The following is a 6,860-nucleotide window of genomic DNA, read 5'->3' on the forward strand; positions in this document are numbered from 1 at the left end:
CACATAGTAAGTGCTTAATAAATGTTTATTGATGGATTTATGTCGCATTTCTTTAAGTTTTCAAAGCACTTTCCTTGCAACAACCCTAATAAAAGCTTTTTTGTATCAATAATATTAGTGATAGCAAATATTCACATAGCAGATTATGGTGATCAAACACATCCTGTACATTATTTTATTTGGTCCCCATAATAGCCCTGAAAGGTAAGAGAGGCATTATGATCCTCCTGTGAGGGATGGAGAGATAGACCCAGAGAACAGAAATGACTTACCCAATGCCACACTGGGTGGCAGAGCTGGGACACAAACCCAGGTCTCCTGGCTTGGAGTCCAGTGTGCCTTCCATACCACAGCAGCAGATAATGTCTAAGCACTACTGTTTTGTGCTAGACCAGAAGCATCCAGAATTAATAGGGCCTTAGACTTCTAAATTTGACTTAATCCAGAGCCCTAACTAGCCCATGGTTGCCAGGGGGAGGAGGGCTTTTCTATTTGTATCCTCAGCACAGCACAGTGCTTTGTACATAATAAGCACTTCATATATGATTTTTCATCCATTTGAGTCACTAACCAGTCCCGACTTGAGACTCAGAAAAACTGATTTTGAAATCGGGCTCTGTTCCTCACAAATCGTGTGCTTTCTCCCACTGCCCTACCTCTTTTTCGGATCTAGCCCCATAGGCCCTGGGCTGCTGCCCTTCTGGGGTACCATCACTTCAATGTCCCTCTCTCGAGATACCTTTTCCGTTAACCCAGAAGTAGGGGTTAGTAAGGGCTCCCTGAAGTTCTAGCAACCCCCTAGGTCAGGAATTCTTATCTGAGGTCCCCTGAACCCCAAGGAGTCCACAATAGACTTCAGGAGGTCTATGAATTTGAATATGAAAAAATTTCCTCTTCATTTTGCTATATATATAGTAACTGGTACCCTTTGAAGTCCTATATATTTTATCATTTTCACTGAAAAAAATATTCTGAGAACGGGTCCATAGGTTTCACCAGAATGCCAAAGGGGTCCATGACACAAAAAAGGTTAAGAATCCCTAGGATCCCTTAGGGGCATGAAGAGGCTAGATGGTCCTTTGAGCCATGGTGGAGCCTCCCTGCTTTCTCCTCCCTTACCCAACTGAATTCATCCTAAGCATAGTTTAGCTGATTCTTGTGATTCCTACCTATAGTCTGTAGCTTCATAGATTCTCTCTCATGCTCTTAAAAAAAACAGTTGCGAGGGTATGTTTCAAGTGGATTTATTGTCAGGAGAGGCCCAAGAAATACAGAAGGGCTATGTTCTCCAAGTGATAACTACCAGAAGGGCAACCGCACCTGAGACATCACTAATGGCCTCCATAAGTCTGGTTCCCCCCTAACTCCACTCTATCTTTGAAGCTGATTGTCTAATAGATTCCAGGAAAGTTGGGTGACTGTAGTCATGACCTCCAGAGCAATATCCTGAAGGGGAAAGGGCAGCCAAGCCTAGAGAGTGTTGTTCATACCCCTCCACACACACACACACACACACACACACACACACACACACACACACCCTGGAGTAGAGTCCAAACCACCCCCCACCCCCACCCATGTAAACTCCACCTATTCAGTCTGGCCTTTATCAGCTTCCCTGCCCTATCCTCTGTATCCTCTTCTGTGTCAGGTCCAAATCCACTTGGCCTTGAGCTCTTCATGCCTTGGGGGCTTGGGGCTCTGGCCTCTGTCCTGGTGTTGTGACCACATTTCCATGTGGTGCCACTCTTTTCCCCTCTGATAAATAAAAGCAAATAAGCCACAGATGCCTATGATGGGAAACAGTTGCTGGTGGTCTCATATCCATAGACGGAATAGAAAGGAGATAGAGGAGACATAGGTGTGAATTCAAGCTCCTTCACTTACTATGGGCAAGTCATTCAAAAAGATGCTTACCCATCTGCTTCTTGGATTCCCTGGAGGGACCACCTGGCCTTTCCATGAGCTGAAGTCACATATTGTCTCTTTTTCAGAATGTGAGCACCTTGAGAGCAAGAAGTCTTACGCTTTTCTATTTTTGCATTCCCAGCATTTAGCCAAGTGATTTGTATATAATAAGGACTTAAAATATGTTTTTTTTCCATTCATTTACTCACTCATCCATTCAAGTCATTAACTAGTCCTAGTCTTGGAGTCATTAGACCTGTATTTGACACTAGGACTCCATTATCTACAAATTGTATGGCTGTGGGCAAATCATTTAACATCGCAAGAGTTCAGTTTCTAAATCCTAAAAAACTGGGAACATTGATGTTTGAGAGACAATATGGCGTAATGGCAGAAATGCTGGCTTCTGAGTAAGGAAGATCCAGGTTCGAATCCCACCAGACACATACTATGTTTGAAGTGTGGCACCTGGCAAGTCACTTAGTGTCCCCAGACAATTCTCTAAGATGCTAAATTTCAGAACGGTTACTGTTCTCATTTGATAGAGGGAGTTTCCTCACTGAGAGCTCCATACACCAATGACAGTATAACTCCAAACCAAAAGAAAATATTTACCCTGTTACCCCACCAGGTGATTGTGAAGCAAATGCTTTGTAAACCTGAATATGTCAATGCAACCAGGACTTGGGATTTCATCAACCTGGGAGCTTCCTCTATCCACCTGCAAAGCTTATGATCTTAGTCGCCTGAGGCTCAAAGACTTTGTGACCTGCCTAAGATATAGAGGGGAGAATTAGATTCGAACCCAGGTCTTTCTGACTCTAAGTCCAGTAGTCTATCCAATAAGCCACACTTCATCTCTATGAACTTCAAAGCATGACAAAAATGTAAGTTATTATTATTAAGCCTCAGTTATTATTATTAAACCTCAGTCTGCTCATCTGTAAAATGTGGATGGTATTGTGCTGGTGAAATTACATGAAGTGAAAACATATGTACTTACATATGTAAAAGTGCTTTGTAGATCATAGAATGTTATTTAAAGGTAAACTATTCTTAAAATTGCTTCTAATACCACAGTACTATAACAACCACTGTTGTCTCAAATTCTGATGGAGCAGCAGGCTTGTATAATAAACTTGGAATCAGGAGAGAATTGGGTCTCCACTCTTCCCCTCCCCAATATCTACTGTGTGACCATAGGCAAGCCTCTTAGTGTCTCTGACTCTCACTTTCCTTATAGGGATAATAATACCCAGAGAATCCCTCACAGGGGTGTTATGAGGATCACGTGGCATTTTGTTTGCAAAGCACTTTGCAAACCAGGAAGACTGATGTACAAATGTGGTTTGAGTAAGTGACACCCCTGATTGTTTCCTTTATCCTGATTCCCCTGTGACTGTGACTCAGATAATTAGCATATGCATCAGGGTCACCCTCTAGACTCAAACTCCTCAAAACAGTCAGGTCCTCCCTGTCTGATCATCATGTGTCATCTCAGGCCACAGACGCCTTTGATAAGCAACTTGCATGTTTCTCTTCCTGGGATTGGTTATTATGGGGATCCTCCCCTCCCTTGGGAGCACAGTACAACCAGAGAAAGACAAGAGGACAGAGTTCCAAGTCCTGTCTAAAGATGCGTAGAAAAACCCAGGTCTTGAAGTCAGATGACTTGGGTTGGAATCTTTTTTTTTTTGTTATTATTGAAATAACTTAATTTTAAAAAGCAAATGGAATAATCAAACTCTTTGCTTATCCAAAATGCTTGGAGCATACATTTGGGGATCCCAATCATCTTTGTGGGTTGTCCTACTTTATTTCACCCTCAAGTGGACTGAAAAAAGAGACAGAGATACTATAGCACCCATCATAAGCTAACCCATGCCACAGGAAATAAATATCTCTAGTTTGGAATTTTCAAGAAGAGGGGCTTAATCTGGCAGGATTTTTCAACCTGAGGTCTGTGAATTTATTTAAAAATATGTTTTAGATAACTGTAATTCTTTTTTTGTTTAATTTTTGTTTTTTCTCATTTACATATAAGCAACAATTTTTAATATTCATTTTTTAAAATTTTGAGTTCCAAATTCTCTCTCCTTCCATCCCCTCTCCTCTCTTTGAGAAGGCAAGCAATTTTATATAGGTTATACATGTGTGGTCATGAAAAACATTTCCATATTAGCCACATTGCAAAAGAAAATGCAGGCCTTAAAAACAAAAATAATAAAGAAAGTAAGAAAAGTATGCTTCAATCCGTATTCAGACTCCATCAGATCTTTCTCGGCATGTGGGTAGCATTTTTCATTCTAAGTCCTTTGGAATTGTCTTGGATCATTGTATTCCTGTGAACATTGTAAGTCATTCACAGTTGATCATCATGCAATACTGCTCTTACTGTGTATGATGTTCCTCTAGTTCTGCTCATTTCACTTTGCATCACTTCATGTAACTCTTTCCAGATTTTTCAGAAAACACCCTGCTCATTTCTTATATCACAATAGTATTCCATTACATTCATAAACCACAACTTGTTCAGTCATCCCCAATTCCACATTTCCAATTCTTTGCTACCTCAAAAAAGAGCTACTATAAATGTTTTAGGTACTTATAGGCCCTTTTCTTTTTTTATTGATCTCTTTGGGGTATAAACTTAGCAGTAGTATTGCTGGGTCAAAGGATATGCACAGTTTTATAGCCCTTTGGGTATAGTTTCAAATTCTTCTCCAAAATGGTTGGGTCAGTTCACAACTCCACCAACAGTACATTATGTCCCAATTTGTCTACATCCTCTCCAACATTTGTCGTTTTCATTTTCTGTCATATTAGCCAATTTAATAGGTATGAGTTGATACCTCAGAGTTGTTTTAATTTGTGTTTCTCTATTTAATAATGATTTAGATCTTTTTTTATATATGACTATACATAGCTTTGATTTCTTCTTCTGAAAACTGCCTGTTTATATCCTTTGACCATTTTTTGATTGGGAAATAACTCCTGTTTTTTATAAATTTAACTCAGTTCTCTATATATTCGAGAAAATTTTGATAGCAAGTTTCTCTGATAAAGACCTCAATTCTCTATATATTTGAGAACTGAGGCCTTTATCAGAGAAACTTGCTATCAAAATTTTTTCAAAGTTTCCTACTTTCCTTCTAATCTTGACTGCATTGGTTTTGTTTGTGCAAAGTCTTTTTAATTTGTTGTAATCGAAATTATCCATTTTACATGTTGTAATGTTCTCTATCTCTTATTTAGTCATAAATTCTTCCCTTATCCACAAATCTGACAAGTAAACTATTCCATGCTCCCCTAATTTGCTTATATTACCCTTTATGTCTAAATCATGTACCCATTTTGACCTTATCTCAGCATACAGCGTGAGATGATGATCTATGCCTAGTTTCTGCCAAATTTCTTTCTAGTTTTCCCAGTAGTTTTTGTCAAATAGTGATTTCTTGTCCCAAAATCTTGGCTCTTTGAGCTTGTCGAACACTAGATTACTATGGTAATTTACTACTGTGTATTGAGTACCTAATCCATTCTACTGGTCCTCTACTCTTTCTTAGCCACTCTCAGACTGTTTTGATGATTACCGCTTTGTAATACATTTTGAGATCTGATACAGCTAGGCCACCTTCCTTCATGGTTTTTTTTTTTCACTGATTCCCTCGATATTCTTTGGATTTTACTACTGTTTACTGCCTGTATGATTCTTGTCTCTTTACCTCTCTAGGTTTCATTTTCCTCTTCTGTATAGTGAGAGGGTTGCCCTAGAGTGTATCTAAGGCCCCTTCTAGCCCAGTGACCCTTAGCTCCTGCCTGTTACTTGTCTGTTTCCAGCAACAAGAAACCATAGGTGTTCTGGAGAAAAAAGTCTGCCCTCCCTCCCGTTCCATTGGTTTTATCAGGGCTCTTTCTCACAGCAAACAGCTTCTGGGTAAGTAACACCCTAAATCTGGTCAGTTCACAGAATCAGAGAACTTCAGAGTTCTGTGGAAGGGGCTTGGGAAGACCATCAAATCCAGCCTATCAAATGAAAACCCTGAAGACCTCCCTCATTCCACTTTGGGACAACTAATATAGTTAGGAAGATACACTAAGCCTGAATATGCCTCTGCCATGCCCTCTGGGGCCACACAAAATAAGGTAAATCCCTCTTCCACATGATAGCCCTTCAGACACTTGAAGACAGCTACCATGTTTCCTCTAAATCTTCTCCAAACAGATACCTTCACTATCTGTAATTGATATAGATAGAAAAAGCATTTATTAAACACTTGCTATGGGCCAGACACTGTGCCAAGAGCTGGGGATACAGATGCAAACAAGCCAAGGCAATCCCTCCCTTCAAGCATCTTACATTTTAATGGGGGAAGACTATATGTAAAGCACAGCTGAAAGCACTAATCTTTATCATACCAACTACTATCCAACTTTGACTAAGTGAGTCAGTCAATTAGCATTTATTAAGGGCCTGCTATGTGCCAGGCACTATGCAAAATTCTGGGGACACAAAGAAAGGCAAAAAAAAAAAATCAGTCTGTGCCTTCAAAGAGCCCACAATCTAATGGGCAAAAACAAATATGTAAAAGCAAGCTATATACAGAATAAACAGGAAGTAATTAACAGAGAGAAGGCACTAGAATTAAGAAGGATTGGAAAAGGCTTCCTGACTGTAGAAGGTGGGATTTTAGTTGAGACTTGAAAGAAGCCAGGAGGCAGAGGAGGCACATTCCAGGCATGGGGAACAACCAGTGCTTTAGGAAAATCACTTTGGCAGCTGCGTGGACTTCCCATCAAGTATCTATGAAGCTGGTTCTTTTAACATGTTGTAAGCCAGGCCTCACTCAGGTTGTTCTCACAGTTGAAGTTCAAGATTGGAACAAAGTGATATATTTGTACTCCACTTAAAGTTAGCACAAAGAACTTTGCTTAGACATAGCATAGAAAGG

The sequence above is a fragment of the Vombatus ursinus genome, unplaced genomic scaffold (assembly GCF_900497805.2).
Source record: "Vombatus ursinus unplaced genomic scaffold, bare-nosed wombat genome assembly UNPS02012156.1, whole genome shotgun sequence".
Lineage (NCBI taxonomy): Eukaryota > Metazoa > Chordata > Mammalia > Diprotodontia > Vombatidae > Vombatus > Vombatus ursinus.